We start from the raw sequence: 16,817 nt of genomic DNA on the forward strand, positions 1-16,817 counted from the left end.
CCCCCCCCCCTTCCTCCCTTCCCCCACCCCTCCCCCTCACGAGGAGACACCGCGGGCTACTCTCAACCATTACCAATCTCTCTTTCTCTTTCGCTCCGGGAGGGGGACATCGCCACGTGCAGCGAATACGAATTGGGGTTGGGAGTATGCGGAGGATGGGGTGGGGTGTGTGGTGGAGGAAGAGAAGGAGGTTGAGCCTTCCAAAGACACAGCCTTCCGCAGCAAAATGCAAGAGCCGCGCGCAATGCCTTGCAATCCACCGCGACCCGGGGGCTGCCGGGCGCGATTTACCATATTGATGGAAAAGAAATCCCCCCACCCCCCCTCACCCCACCCGCACCATTACTTCACCCCTCTCCTACCACGTCCTGTGCGCTCACCACCACCACCACCCTCAGCGAGGGGAGCGAATTTTTGTCGACCCGCCTCTCGAACACGTTAGATCGGTGCCTGACTCCATTATTATCATTTTCTGTCCTCCCCCATGCACTCCCCCTCCCCAACCATGCCTTTAAACCTCCACCCTCTCCACCACCCATCCTTCGGATGGTTCGATGCCACCGCGGCTTGCGGTCAGACACAGACTCTCTTTCCGAGCCTCCGGGATTCCCACCCCCACCCCCGTTATGGCGCGCGGGGCTGGTGGGGAGGGGGTGGAGGAAAGACGCGGGTGACAGAGTGGCTTCGGGCGGTGAGCATAAAATCAAATTCCACCCTCCGCCGTCACCGGCGCCATCGCAGGCGACACTTCGCGTCGATGGCGGCGGCGGCGGTGGCCATGAATGAATTTACAAACCGCATCAGGAGACGAACTCACGACCCCACGGGCCCCCCCCCCCCCCCCCCCCCCCCCCCCCCCCCCCTCCCACCCCGAATGGCTTTGACAAATGATGATGTCAATCATACCAATCAACCAACCCGTTGATGGCGGCTGGCACGGATCGTGGGCCGTTGCCCGTTTGGCGTGGCGTCGCATAAACGGTTGCTGTGTGGGTGGGGGTGGGGGGAATCATCCCATCCCCACCCACGCCTCGCACAGAAGGGGAGTAGTTCGCGTTCGCGTTCGTGGAAATGGTGTGGAAGACCTCGGCAGCGAATCGCTACAATCTGGTTATTCAGCAGCCCGAACGGGGGCCTTTCTCTTGGACAGGACTGGCGTCCGCTCCAGTCCAGGATCGCTTAATGAACTGTCAACGACGCATGGCTTAACGGAGCATCGTCGCAATCGCACCTTATCTGGATTAAAAACTCACGCGTAGCCATGGGCAGATTTGGCCTGTAGTTTGTGAGACAACTCAATTGGAGAACTCAAATGGAGAACTGAACTGAGGTCAAGAATGAGGTGCGTTTTATAGACAACAAGGAGGACGAGTTCATAAAAGTGATCAGGAGCTCCCGTAACGAAGCAGCATCGAGCGTAGCCACGTCTGGAGTTCAGAGAGTCCAGGATGCGATATGGGGGCGGCTGGAGCTCTCAGGTCGATCTCTGGTCGAACTTCCGCAATTGCAAATCATCCAGCAGTCGCTAGTCGTAACCTCTAGAAATTGTTAGTTCCACGGAATTACGGAAACGAAACTAGACTCTAGGTCAAGTAGCAATATCTCGGATCACGGACGTAGATAACTGGAGGGTCAAGAACTATCGCTCAGCTTTCGAGAACCATTTTCTTATTCAGCAACTGATGGCCCCATCACTAACTGTAAGCCCTATCTCTAGTTTGCCATGGAGTAACTACGGCCTCAGCAAACTTCTCCGCAGTGGACTTCTCCGTAGGGTCACCTTGTTTTGTGGTCTGTCCTTTTGGGGTCCAATTTCGTCAACTCAGCAAGAACCATACTGCGGGGACAGACGAAGCGTAACGTACTGTTTTTGCCATTTCCGATTAATGCCAAACTGCTGCGCTTCTGTCGAAACGTTTACGGGTCGGCCGAGGCGTAAACCCAAGCATAAATATTTTTACGTTTTAAAAACAGAAAAAAATATTCAGAAATTAATTTACTTCTCTTCTGTTTCTGTTTTCTCGGACCAAAAACACGAATGTAAACACGTTTGACATTTCGTTTTTGTATTGTTTTTAATTTTTTTTTTTTTGATATTTATATTTATTTTTTTTTTGTATTTTGCCACACGAAGCGTAAACGATTTGGCATTACAAATTAATTTTTAGGCTAGTTTTTACGCATCGTGTGGCTCTAGCTATAGAACTGGAACCTGGGCGTTGTCCTTTTGTTCAAGTCTAAACAGATTTCTGGTAGTGGTCAAACTTCCCAAGCCAAGTAAGATTCATCTTATGTCAAAAGTTTTTTTGCATTCGACGCAGCTTTGAGATCAAATTAATTTTAGGAAGGCGAAAAGCACTTTATGCAACGACTTTGATAGTGGTGCAATGGTGCAGTGGATAACCCGTTCTCATGACATGATCAACCCACCGGAGCCTGGCGAGGTGCATACGGTGCTAAACTGACAGTGTCGTCTTCCGTAACGGATTCTCCACGCAGGCAGGGGGAAAGAAATCAATCTGAGAATCTTCCTTTCGGAAACAGATGAAAGTGGTGGATTTGTCTACGATTTACGACAGGTTTAAAGTACCAGCTCGCAAATGTTCTGTATAACGCCAGCTTAACTCGTCTCGATGCGAGATTCTTACGAAACAATTTCTCCAGATATAATCTTATTATATGTAGGTCGAATAGTTGTAGAAAAATGCTCCAAAAGAGGGCGCCACATGCGCTTTTGATAGTACCAAAAGTAGGCTGCTTTTAAGATTTGCGTAATGATCCGTGAACGTCGTCCACATTCGTTCTTCGTACGCCACAAACAAAATATCCGGAGTCCGGAATGTTTGCATTTACTACCCCACCAACTGTGTGTCTTGAACTTGAAGTAACGCCTCCCCTGCAAACTGTTCTTTCTGCTTCCCGTGCTTCAGGTTTAGTTTTTCCGCTTAGCAGGGCCAATTTAGCTGATTGGGGCCGCGCGCGCCGACCCCAGAGAGTGAGACAGAGTTAGGGGGGCCCGTGGAAAACTTTTCCAGTCCGGTCCCAAAAACCATTCGCGATGCGCAAAAAGTAATTTGCTTCACCGAATCGGTCGCGGCCAGCTCGGCCACCGATTCGGGGCACCATTTCCCACCCGCCTCGCCGGGCCATCTTGAAGACCAACGGCCAGGAAGTGGCCAGGAATCCCCGAGAGCACTTAAATCGCGACTTTCGCTGCTGCTGCCGCGCGCCATCAGTTTGTTTCGATCATGTTCGCCGTGGCGGCGCGTACATTAAGAGGCACACACAACAGAGAACGCAGAACTTCCGGCAATCGGACGCCCCCTACCACCCCCTACCACCCCCTCCCGCCACACACCAGCCAGCGGGCGAAACAAAGAAGCTAACCACGGCCGGCCGGCCGGGGAAATCGGACATAAAATAGCAAAACTTTTCCCTCTCTCTGCCTGGGTGTGTGGGTTTGTGTGTGTGTCCTGAGCCGGTTTCATGACCGACAATTATCCTCATGCGCCGCCAATGGGGTGGGGGTGGCGGGCGCGCGGGTTGTGGGTGGGGGTCGCCACACATGCGAAGTCCAGTCCTGGGGCCGAGTCCGCCACAATACTTTTTCAACGCTTTTTCTTTCCCATTTTTCCCATCCCCCCCGGGCTCAGGTTTTTCCCGCTTTCCCCCCCGCGCTTTCCCCACCCCACGGCCGGGTGGGCCGCGACGGTTTGCCGCGGGACGAGATTTGATCTCAGGGTGGAATCAGGCTGTTCCCTTATTGGGGTGGAAAATGGGGAAAGTTTTTTTCAGCCACCCACCCCACCTTCCGCCCGCCCCCGGTGGTGTCCATGTTCACCTGGAAGGTGGGTCGGGGGTTCGGGGGCGAGCGATGGCCGACGGGGGCCGCTTCCATTCAATCCAATCAAATTTTCAGCGATGACCGGCGAGGCCAGGCGCCACTTCCGATTTCCGGGTGCTTCCCCTGTGCAACCACCACCCCCCGCCAACCTCTCCCCAGCCAGCTACCGCCCGACACCCACTTAGCGCGATGGTGATGGCCAGTTGATTCGATTAGCGGATCACCGCTCGACAGCTGGCGGCCACCACAGCCTTTACCGGTTGGCGCTCAGTGGCTCGTCCTGTGTTCCTGCAACATAAAATTCGTCCCACCCCCTCCCCCCTTTTTGCAACCCGTTCCATTCACAATTTTGGAACCACCCTCCGTGCCCTCCACCGGTAGCTCCCCATCGAACGAACCATCGGTCAAAGTTCGTTCGGATGAAGCGGTTTAAGAATGTCCTTAAAGTCCTTCGGCAACACTCACCTTAATCCGGAGTGTCCGAGGGCCTCAAAACCACAACCTTACCCACACGGCACGCACAAAATGGTTGGAGAAAAATTGCGTACGGCAGGATTCGAAAGGATCCTGCGAGGAGTTCGAATCTAATGAGCGTCCGGCGTGTTCCTCCTCGAAAAGGACCTCCAAAATTAACTGTGGCCCTGTAAAGCAGCACTCACACCACACCCCCCTCCCGCCCCCCGGGGGGGGGACAGGGGGGGGGGGGGGGATCGTCGACGACGGAAATGGCAGCCCACCGGAAAAGGATCTCTTCGGCCCTCGCGGCCGAAGCGGTGGCCGCCGGAAAAAATGGAGACTGATTTGGGACCTCAGGGAGCGAACCTTGCTTTCGAGCGCGCTCGACAGCTGACAGCAGCGGCCAAATCGGAAAGCCGGCGGCCGGCTGCCGGAAGGCGAAGGACTCGCTTCGGGTCGGACCGACCGCCCGACCGGAAGCCGACCGGGAGCCGACCGGCCAAACCGGGCGCCCGGATTCGACGAGCCGTTCGGGTCGGTAACGGCGCCGACGCGAGCCGAGCGCAAGGAACGCGTCCGCCAAGGAGAGTCCGCCCGCAGAAGGACCGTTCGCTGCTGCACATCCTGCCGCCCTGCCTAGTCAGTCGCTAGTTGGCTGCGGTGGCATCTGGTCGCAGCGGCGGAAACAGACCCGGCAGACCGGACAGGAAGGAAGGCCCAACAAACGGGACAAAGGCCACACGGAGAGAGGCCACAGCGCGCGAACGCTTCGTACGAGTTCGACAAGATCAGCTCTCAGGTCGCGGACACTCAGGCGAAAGTGCGGGAACGGGAGTGGAAGTGTGCGGGTACGAGTGAAGTGGACTGACTCGGACAGGACACGCGCCGGCATCCGGTGATCGCGGCGCCGAACGATCTGTCTGATCGGACGTGAGGTATGCATCGCCAACGGCTAGCTCGCCGCCGCTGGCTGGCTGGCTGATCCTTGTGAGGTGAACCGATCCTTGTGAGGTGAACCGATCCCCACCAAGGATCGGATCGCCCGGCCCGGCCCACCCGGGTCTCTTTCATATCGCTTTCCCCGGCTGTAAAGTGTGCTGGGGCAGCGCGCTTCTCGCCCATCTCCTCCCCCTCGTGTGTGTGTTTGTGTGTGTGCGTACGAGCGCGTGTGTGTGTGCCGGGGATCCGGGGACGTCCGAAACGCCCGAAACGCCCGAAAACGCAATCCCAACAATCAAACACTTCCGGCTCCGGAGCTTGCTTCGCGTGCGATCTCGCCAGCGAAAGCGCCTGAAGGTAGGCAACCCGCGTGGCACGCCCGCTCCGACTTCGACGTTACCGACGGCGTTACCTTCTTTCCTTTGTGTTTGGCCTCGTGTGTCAGAGTGCGGTCAGTGTAGGCTCCGAAGGTGAGATCGATCTTGGCGATCTTAGCAGAGGTTAGGGCTAGGGCACATTGTCTAGGTCACCAGCCCAGCTCCACTGGAAGTGACGATCGCTGTCGGGCTTTGAACGGGTTCCTTTTGGGGTTTCGGGCTTTGGCCGGGTTATTTCGCGATCTTGGCAGGGGTTTAAGGGCGTGCAGGGTGCGAAGGTTATGATGGTGCTAGCAAAGACTCACCCTTTCAGGAGTCACTGGGCCCAACACTAGTGTGCAATCCAGTTGAGCGGGCTCGGGTTTGGAATCCTGGGCTATCGCCGGATGACGTAATCAGACTTAGGTAGCCCACAGTGAGGGTGGATCAGAGAACGGTTCCGATGGCCGATCGTAGTTGCCAATCACTAGTGTGTACCGTGCTCAATGTGTGCTGTTTCTGTGTGCTTAAGTGTGGGCAAAAATTGGGAAAAATTGCGCCAACATTTGGAGGTCACTTTGGAGGTGAAGACCATCGTATCACCATCACGTATTCCGAGAGCAGTATTTATATTTTTATTTTTCCTGTTCCTTTTTCAGTGTTTTTATTGGAGTGTTTTTTGGTACAGTTTTAGTTTTTATGTTCGCTTCGTTTGCTTTCAGTTGTGTTAAGTTAATCTTCGTGAGCCCAAACCTAACTAAACCTAGCTAATTCCTAATACTTCCTATCTTAGTTACTTCATGTATGTAGTATGGATGAGTTTTCTGAGAGTACTATTTATAATTTTTTATTGTTTCTCATTCAGTGTTAATTTGAGTTCTTTTTTGCTCTTTTCGATTTTGTTCACTTCGTTCCGTTTCAGTTGCGTTGATCAACTTAAATCTTAGCTACTTAATTAAGTGTAGTTGGGTTTTTCGAGAGGAATATTTATAGTTTTATCATCGTCATTTATCCCTGTTTTAATTCGAGTTTGTTTTTGTCTATTCCATTTTTATGTTTGCTTCATTTCATTGCAATTGTGTCAAGTTGATCTTCATGAGCGTCCTAACTTAGTTACTGAATTGAGTGTATTTGGGTTATTATTTTCTTTTATTCTGCTCCTCGTATGGTCTTGGCGTGATTATGAAACCAACTTAAATGACGGCCCTTGTCGTTGATGCTTCTTTCGCCGGTGTTTGCGTGGCGATTGACAAACCTGAAACCTTTGGGTTAAAAAATGCCAACATAAACCCGGACCATGGAAAACATGGAAAATAAAGAAGATCGAAACCACAAAACAGAGCCCCAAAACCCCACGGGCTGCTTAGTTGGCCGGTGTTGTCCAGTGCCGCGCGCCAACCAAAAGCAAACGATTTCAACGAAGGCTCGGACAGGAAGAAGCCCCGTCGGTCGGTCGGACAGCGTGTTGGCCATTCCAAACGCACCGCAACCGATTGCGTTCGAATTGCGTGTGGTGTTGAGCGAGCTTTCATTAAGTTCAGTTCACAAGATCCTGCGAACCCAACGACCAAGTGAGCCCCAGTTTTCCACCGACTTCGCAGTGGACGAAAGATCGACGGGCTTGGGATGGGATTTTGTCGTGCTCGGGAGTCCGGAGAGACCCCGGCCGATGTCCGGCAGCAAGACAGTCATCTGAAACAATTCGTGCATTTTGGGAGCTGTGTGTGCTTGTTAATGTGCCTCTAGCTTTTAATCATCTAATTTGCCAGCCACACGCTTTCGCCGGGTCCGGGCAAGTTTAAAGAGCCTGTAGTGGAATGCACGTGACTAAGAAAGTGATAGCCCAAGCATTTTCCCCGGTTTTCCCGACCTCCAAAATATACCATTCCTGGTGTCCGGGTTTGTGTCGTAAAAAGGGCTCAGGTCCGGAGCGCCCAAGGAAATGGGCCAACGATAGGCCAAAACTGTCCGGTCCCAATTTCGATGACGGGTCCCATTGATCTGCTGGCCGATTCGGCCCCGCTTCAAAAAAAGGCTTTTGTGGATGCCTCCAATTTCAGAGCGTGTATCGTCCTAGAAACCGTCGCCCCGTCGGCCAACTGTCATTTCGGGGCATTCATTGTCGGAGGCCCCGTTCGGGGGTCGTTTATTAAAATTGCAAATCTTATCACCGACCACCGGTCAGCCACCCCCGGGAAAGAATGGGCTGGACACCCGTAAATTCGACAGTCCGGACAGTGGCTGATCCGCTTTTTTGGGTTCGCGTAATCCATCGCGTAGGGAATAGTTGGCTGGCTGGAGGCGCGAGTTGCAGGGAGTTGCAAAAGCAGAGGAGCAGACGAGAGAACTAGCTCTCTAGAACTAGAAGTATCAGTACAGCAGTTGGACGCATCAATCGGCCACGACCAAAACGAAACTTCAAATGTTGCGTAAAGAAGACTAAACTGGAAACGGAAATATGCAAGAGCGAGACCATCAGGGCGCTGATCAAAACGAAGCATAACCGGGGCAAACCGTATCAGGAAGCCGGACGAACAGCGAAATCGGTAGAACAAACCACATAAAAAAATTGGGAAAAAAGAACAAAAGTGACAGAGCTGAGCCACTTGACGCCGGACGCGGGTAATTCGGCATCGCTAACAACGCTGCAGCGCGTCCAATCGACCCGAGACACTCCGGGATCCGACCCCCCCCCCACCCCCCACCCCCCCCAAAAAAAAAACCCCCCCCCCCCCCCGGCGCTTGCACCCCCAACCGAAAGCTAATCACCAAGAGCCAGGAGTGTGGATGTGCTCACTCGTCCTGACTCGCCCTCGCTCGCAAGCCGTCAAATAATCATAAATCCATTCTCCATTTGCATTGCATTATGCACCCACCACCACCCACCCCCCTTTCACCCCCCACCCACCCCGTCGTGCGTTTGTGCAAATGCTTGCGCCCCGTTCGACAGTCGCGCGTCTGTCAGGTCTTGTGAATGCGGATTTAGGGAGATGCGAGCCGAGCCGTGGTTGCGGGGGTGTCCCCGGGTTTCAGGGAGAAAATCCAGGGCAGGACTGGCTGGGAGCGGAGGCGGGGAGCGGGAATGTGACAACTGCAGATGCAAATCACGGATGTGCACGGTTTTCGATTAAACTGTCGTTTGCTCGTCGGGCGCGCGGCGGCGGCCGGCCAACTGATACTCCGGGCCCCGGGTGTGCCTGGTTTAAGACCAGCCCCCACCTTCCCCTCCCGCCCCCCTTTGCCACCCACCGTCCGACCAGCACGGAACTTACCTGCACGGGGCCCAGCTCGAAAGCGCGGAATTTTTAGGATTCGCGGAAGAAAAATCGATTCTCCTTTTCGCGGTGCCCAGTGACGAACGGGGGAAGGGTGGGGGTTGGCGGAGTGCTCCAAAAGAAAACATCGCCCCCTTTTCCACCACCCAACGTTCACACCCAACGCAAGCAGGAGGCTTCCATGTATAACTGGAGCATAACTGCATTAAAGGACCAACAGGACGCACCATCGGACGGGACTGAAACCATTGAAACCCCTTAAGCCTTAGGGGTGGGGAAGCAAGGTGCAGTATGGCTGGAGGGAGGCCAGGGGAGTTTTGGGGTAGGGTTGGGACACGGCCAAAACAGGGTCAGTTGCAGATCAGTGAGCGGAAGAGCCGGCTTTTCCCGGAACCGGAAAAGCTGGCTTGATCTCGCTTTGATGGGAGGACGGGGAGGTAAATTTATGCGGTAGGGGGTGGGGGGACAACATACACCACCACACACGCACACAGACGCACTGGCAATCAGCGTGTCCAGAAGCGTGAGCACGGAAGAACAAGACAGGAAATCCTGGACGGCTCGGCAAATAAAATAAAAGAACACACCACCCATTTCCCCGCTCTCCCCGCTCCTGGTGAACTTTATCTCATCATCTCCCTACCCCGCACACACACCGAGCATCGGTGGGATGTCAAAGCAGATTGCTCTCGTTTTCATATGATTATGGTGCGAAAATAACAAATTTCATTTCATTTCTTCCGCACCGGCCTGTCGGGTGGGGGGAGCTAGGGTGGGCCTGCTACGATGGGTGTTGGTTTTTCCCACCCACCCACGGTATGAGGAAGAATGAGTTTTGGGTCGAGCTGAAAATTAGAGTCAGCAACATATGCCGAAGATCCTCTGCCCGATGATCGAGGCCGTAATCGTAGCGTTACGTTACACGTTACGTCAAACGTTACGATCATTTTCCTGTTCGCCTTCCTATGCTTATCCTTCCGAGCATAACAATGCACAAATTCGCTTCCTATTTTTCCCGAACGCATTGTTCGATTGAAAGTCTCGCTAGTTACAATCGCCCAATCAGAGCTGCGCGCTGCCTCCTATTTCAATTACAATCGAGCGGGATTGAACATGTGTTTCAGGGAGAATAAAGCAAATTGGGTGTCCATTGCATGGCTTGCAGCGGCTCAATTTGAAAAATAATCAGATCTAATAATCATCAATCAAATGAGGTTGGCATTGAAAGCATTAGATGCTAGACTATATCGCCTCACCGGGGCGATGGAGTCAATTTTCAGTTACTAAGAAGCTCTTTCTTAGTCATATGTTTCATATGTTTTCGGTAGACCTTACGGTAGACATAAATAAACTATATATATATAAAAGAAAGTGAAGTCTTAGTTACACTATTCATATCTCAAGAACGGATTGACTGATTTAACTGAAAATTGGTCGAGAGGTAGCTTAAAACCAGGCCACGGATATAAAACACTGTTTCTATTCCGTCCGATCGCGTTGAAACGGAATAACGATACGCAAAATCTAACTTTAATTACATGGTCAAAATGTTACCAGATCCCACAACACTGAAATTCAAATTAAAAATTCTTTGAATAATAATGACAGGAAGCATCGAGGAAGCATCGAACACGCCTCGCCCTGGGGTACAGCTAATTACCGAAAATTATCTGACCGGGAATCACCCATATGAACGCTTCCGGGAGGCTTTCGGAATATCGAATTTTAAAATTGGTTTCTACTGTGCTCACTAATAACAGCGTAAACGTTGAGAGCGTCATGTGCAAAGCAGTTCACTTCACCACAGCTGCAGTGTGTAGGCCACTTGTTATTTTTTTTCATAATGTTTTATCAAGCAGCAGTTTGTAGTAATCGTTATACGGTTCCATCGAAAACATGGGTGGTGCGTTAATTTCTTGCCTTGCGGGCGACCGTTCCGAAAAACGGCCGTTAATGAGAGTGGGCACAAAATTAAGGAGTTGCCGAGCGCCGAGCGACGGCGTCATCGTAGATCAAAGGAACATGTGTCGTCGTCAGTCGTTGGCGATGACGTGCGTTGCCCGTAAGAACCTCACTCCAAATGATCCTGTTTTTTAAGGCAGAACGTGTGAACTTCAACTCGAACATATCGTTTCTTTCCAATTTTGGCATTCAAACGCTCCAATAATACTATATAATATTTATTGATTGTAGTATTTTCCTTCTCAAGATAGTCGATGAAGCTAACACCAAGCAGATCCCGAAATACCGAGGCCACATTACCTTTCCGTAAATGAACAAAGCTCTGTCATAGTCAAATGTTCATGCAAAATAAATTACATACATTCTTTTGATATCTTTACAATGACTTCACCTTTCGATCATACAATCGATGTTGTGATGTTCAATGATGTTGTGTATCCTTCTGATGTCGGAGACCTTATAGCACTTATCAAGCCATTCACTTCGCTTGAACGAAATGTTTTCGCCATCAAGAAGCAGTGCAAGCATTTTGACAAACGAAATTGTTTTGAAAATATCAAAATTAGTGTCACTCTTGATAATTGCAAATTTATTAATAGAAAATCATGAACTTTTTTAACAGCTTTCTTTGGAAGCTTAGTACTAATTGAAAAAGCGAAGAATGCAATGAGACTAGCATTAACTCCATGTGTTTGGCCCGAGACTTTGCAGCCCAAGTTTTATTTCTCCAGCTGCCAAATATCTTGTGCCTGGATCTCGTTTTGAAAGGCGATTGACGCTACTCAAGGATTGGTGAGCATGAAAAGATGAGCCTCTGCGTGAATAAAATACTTTACGCATTACAGGAGCTGAACACGTTCAACACCAGGTTAACCTTCTAGTCCCGGAAAGACACGTGGAGTTCCCCGAGTTCCAAGTAGCGGGATCTTCTGGGATAATAAGTTCCTCTAATCTGAGCGCCCTTCTGCGACCGTTTTACACCTTCGTACACACTCACCTTCTCTGTAGAACAATATTCAATTTGCCGTTCGATCCATCAACCACGTCAACCTCGCGGGTCACTCGAGCCAGGCGGCATAATCAGCCAAGAGTTCCAGAAAATCTCACCCTCTCAGGCCTCAGGAGCAAAATTTGAATCCGCAAAACTCCACTCCGCTGTCTCGGCTAACCGTCCGCTTGGGAGTTGGGTGTGATGGGTGGCAGCTGACAGCCAAGAGCGCCAAGAGCAGCCGCAATAAACGAGGTAAAGATTCCCCCAGACTCCCGAGATTCCCCGAGCCCAACCCAGAAGACATGCAGCTTCTGGGAGCCGGCAGCCGGAACCGAAAGTGCTGACACCGACGCATCCACCGGCGGCGGAAGTTATTTCATGCAAACCTTCGCCTTACTTCGCTTCGCTGCTGCTGTGACACCATATGGAAGAACGCAAACCTGTGCCCCCCTTGGCCTGTTGGGGTGCCATGTCTTGCCGTATGTTGGTCGGTTCCGGACCTCTCCCAAATGGCGGCGTCTGAATTTTGTGTCTTGATTTTTTGTAACTACGTTTAAAAAAAAAAAGCTCCAAACAACACCAAAACGGAGGGAAATGGGATTTTCCACTGTGGGTGGGTGGGGTTGAGTTGCTCGGGCACTCGGTTTCGTCCTTTTTGTCCTTTTTGCGCTTCGTCCTCTTCGCGCATTGGTAATTATTCTTCGCTCGCCCCAAAAGTCGCTTACACGAGAGATACTCGTCAAGAGCCGGTTCGCCGACTGGCCCAGCCGGTGTCCCAGCCGGAAAAGTGGTACCCAGCTCTCCTAGACTGGCCATCGGAGCTCGGCTGGGCGCCGGGTGTGCGTGAGGGGGAAAGTTGTGCCCTTCGAAACCGTCCGTCCGGTACCGTCTGCGGTTGAAACAAAAAAAAGGACGAAACGGCTCCATTTCCCTGCTCAAGTGCATATCAAGAAAGAGAGCGAAGGAGAACGAGAGAGAGAGAGAGAGATAAAGAGGGGGAGAGAGAGGGGCGGGAAAGAACCATAAACCGGAAGGTGACCGGAAGTTTTCCCGCCCGCGCAAGAACTTCGATGGAAATCGAAACATTCTGTCTGCCACCATTTGGCTTGTCACCATTTGGGCAACGGAGCTGGGGGGGGGAGGCGGGGGCTGGGCTGGGGGAAGGGGCAAAACGACGATCTCAAGACAGCTTCAAGCTCCCTTCACCACCACCCCAGCCCACTGCCAGCCCGCCGCCGACAACCGCAAACCTCGCTTCGCAGCACAGCTGTCGCGGCTGTCGGCTGCCATCGGCTGCCATCCTGGGGCCTCTCCTGGAGTCCCGCGGTTTTCGCTGTTTCGATGAATTTCCGCCGGACGCAAACTTTAACACCGCTCTCCCCCTGGAAGACGGATTTTCCCCCTCGCCCGCCTCGCGGACGGGTCAGGGCATAATTTTCCACCAGGCGCTGTCAAGGCCGGGGGGCAAATGTCCAACAAATGTCCAATAAGGTTGGCCACCGTCGGTCACCCATTTGTTTGTGACCGTTTTCCGGTCCAGGGTCCAGTCTAAGGTGGAACACCATTCTTCAGTGACCGAAAGATGCAACTGCCGGTCAGATCGTTCGATATGTCGTTTGCTTTTCCATCCTCACGTGGACCATCCAATAGTCGTTTTATAGTTCGTCAACAGATGGCGTATCAAACGTCGAGCGATAAAACACCATAAAATTTGACCGAGTTACGTGAGTTGACCTTTAACTGTTAGTCTGCAACGGTCAGTCTTCAGATCTTCCAGATCACGTTTTAGTAGAATGATTGTGCTACTCATAAAACCCTCTGTTGATAGAGTAACTGACTGTCCGTAAAAACACAACGTTACAATAAGCAACAGAGGCCGCTCGGGTGGTTTCAGATTCAGAAGCAGCAGATTCATAGACCATAGATTAATTGGTGTTTCTTTACTTACCACTTGTATCGTCGGAAAATCGCCTCAGAACGTATTCGAAACCGTGATCGATCGAATCGAGACAACGAAACACAACTTTGAATCGCAACACTGTTGGTTGTTGCAATCGCATTGGTGGACCGGTTGGCGATTCAGGCCATTAGTTCGAGTTTGATGCCCAATACGGAAGAATGAAAAATCTCTTGGCGAAGAATCTTCTTGATTTTTGGCCTGATTTTAATAGCTTCCCAAGTCAAGAACCTAGAAGTAGCGCATGGATTATTAACACTGCGTCTAGGTAAGACCGTTTAAATACTCCAACGTTGTCACCTAAATCTATATCAGGGGATTCCGTGATCTGGAGGGGAGCTAGCCGTGCTTCTGGAGTGGAGACGACATGGACCATCAAGCTTTAAGTCCAGCTAGAGATTCTGGCCTATGCTGATATGACATAGGCATTATAGACACAGTCTAGACATTGATATTGTGGTCCTGGGGTGGGTTCCACGATTTGACTCAACTGGACGTGAGTTTCGATGGGGGTTCATTTAGTCGAACTTCTTCGAAGATCTTGCACCTACCGTATTTTTCCGTGTATAACGCGCACCTTTTTCCCAACTTTTTTAGCTTTAAAATCTGGGTGCGCGTTATACAAGGGGAGTAAAAATTGTGTCTCCCCTAAACATATAAATGTGCCCTTTTAGGTACAGGTATGGTATTATTTAAGGTATGGTATTATTGAATAAATTATACAATGAAACATTTGTTAGGAATATAATTATCCATACAATATTGTTACATATAATATATACCTAAATTTGGGGGTCTTCTATCTTACATACATTCTGTCAAATAAGTACCGGGAATTTGTGATTTAAAAAAATGCATTTTTTTTTAAATCACAAATTTCCGGATACTTTATTGTCACAATGTACCTCTTCAGAGAGTGACAATGAGGAGTACATTGAACAGCAATTAGAGAATATCAATTTGTCCTACAGCAGTGAATCTGAGTTTGAACATTATTACGAAATATATAATACTAGTATGTCTTTTGCAATGTATACGCATTTTATCTTTAGTCTACTTTAGAATATTAATAGAATATTTAGAATAATACATTATTATCATTTGGTATTTGTTGGATATCACATATCTGAAAAATGCATAATAAAAAACTTTTTTTCCAATTTTTTTTCTCTTAAAATATGGGTGCGTTACACACGGATGCGCGTTATACACGGAAAAATACGGTACTTCTAATAATCAAGAAGAAATAAGCCTAAGCTACTGACACAAAGTGACAGAAAATATCCCAGTAGCTAGTTCAGCTCCATTTTTTATACGAATAAAGTGCAAACATTTCGGAGCAGTTCTTCAATTTTCAGCAGTCAGTAAAATAGCCCAAAGTGCACTACCTCTCTCGCTCTCTCTCTTTCTCGCCCTCTTTCTGCAGACTACAGGGTGTTCCACCTTAAGCTCCTTCGCGCCACTCCCGACGAGCGCTGGTTGACGCGTTTACCTTTGTCGCGCCACTGACCCCTCGATGCTTACCTTCTTCCTTAGCTGCTGGCGGAAAGGAGCATCTTCGCTCCCTCGCCCCCTCAGCCACCCCTCCCCACCTCCTTGAGGGGGAGAAAAATCTCAACGCCACCGACCAAACGAACATTCCGGTCGCACGTGTAACAATGGACCATTTATACGCGTACGCCGGCGCGTGTGTGGGAGGGGGAGCCTTGTACTTTCCCGCTCTGGTGTGGAGGTCCTGGAACGAGCGCAAGTTTTCGTCGACTTTGGTGGGCGGCGCGGGCGTTACGAAAGTTTAATTCAATAATCTGTATGTATAAGCTGACGCCGGCTGACGTTACCGTTCCCTGCCGTCGCCGCCGCCCCCATTCTGTTCTGTTTGTTTTTCTCGACGTCCTTTTCCAAAAGGTGCGGAAGACGGGGGGGGGGGTGGTGTTGCAAAAAATCACCCCACCCGAAGGGTGCCAATCAACGGCTCTCGGCTTTTCGCTTCCCTTTTTTTATTACCGCTTTCCACTGTGCTGGAGGACGGACTGGGGGGCTGCGGGGTAGTATGGTGGGCGGTAGTGTAACGGTGCCACCAGGAGGGGGGGTGTGATGGTGAAGGCTCCAAGATGGCGCGAAGACGGCGCCCTCTCGGCCATTCGGCCGAGTCGCTCGCCGAGGAGGTAGCTTTGAACGGTGGAAGGTGGTGGGTGGGTGATTTGGGGCCGAAGGGGGGGGGGGTCCTTGTGAATCCGGTCGGACGCGCTAAATGCACCACATGTGACCGGAAAAGGGCTCTTCCGAGAGGGAAGAGCATCTTCCCCCTCACAGACCACTTCCTCGAGCCGACCGGTCTAATGCAAGGTACCGTATAGGGTGGTGGGAAGGGGGGGTCACATGGCCGACCAAAAACCAAATTCTTCCGCGCCGTTACTCTAAGTACCCTTCCCAATTTTCTCTGTTTGTGTGACCTACCGCAGCTTAGGCAGAAAAGGATTAGACGAGGCAACAGGAACAGGGAGACCAGACCTGCTGCGCACTGCAATGCAATTCGCATTACAAACCCTCTCTTTCTCTGGTGCATCCCAAAATACACAGAACGGAAAATCGTCGTCCGTTGTCAGCTCCCCCGCCTCCCCTCGGGCGCATCAGATCCCCCAAAAAACCCTTTCATTCCACCTGCCGGATTGGTCGTCCACGCTACAAGCTGTCCGCATGAACGCTGGAGACGTCCTGCGGAGCTACTGTTTTCCGGTTCTCCCCGCGCTGGGATTGAAATTTTCCAATGCCCTCCAATAATCGGGTTCACACGCAATTTTGTGAGGCACAAGGCCCGGCCAGGTGCTCCGCTCCGTTTTGTCCAGTCGCTCGGGTGCAATCCCTAATGCAGTGCCGGGAAAGAGCAAGGTAACGGGCGGCAAGGAGTGGAGCTTGCGAACATTTTGGGCAATGCGCTCCCCCTCCAGGAACGCGCTAAGCGGATTAGATGCGAGTGCGAATCTCGGAACGACGGAGCCCGCCCCCGAGGTGGAATCCCCAGGACGAGGAATTTTTC

The sequence above is a fragment of the Anopheles bellator genome, chromosome X, assembly GCF_943735745.2.
Source record: "Anopheles bellator chromosome X, idAnoBellAS_SP24_06.2, whole genome shotgun sequence".
Classification (NCBI taxonomy): Eukaryota; Metazoa; Arthropoda; class Insecta; order Diptera; family Culicidae; genus Anopheles; species Anopheles bellator.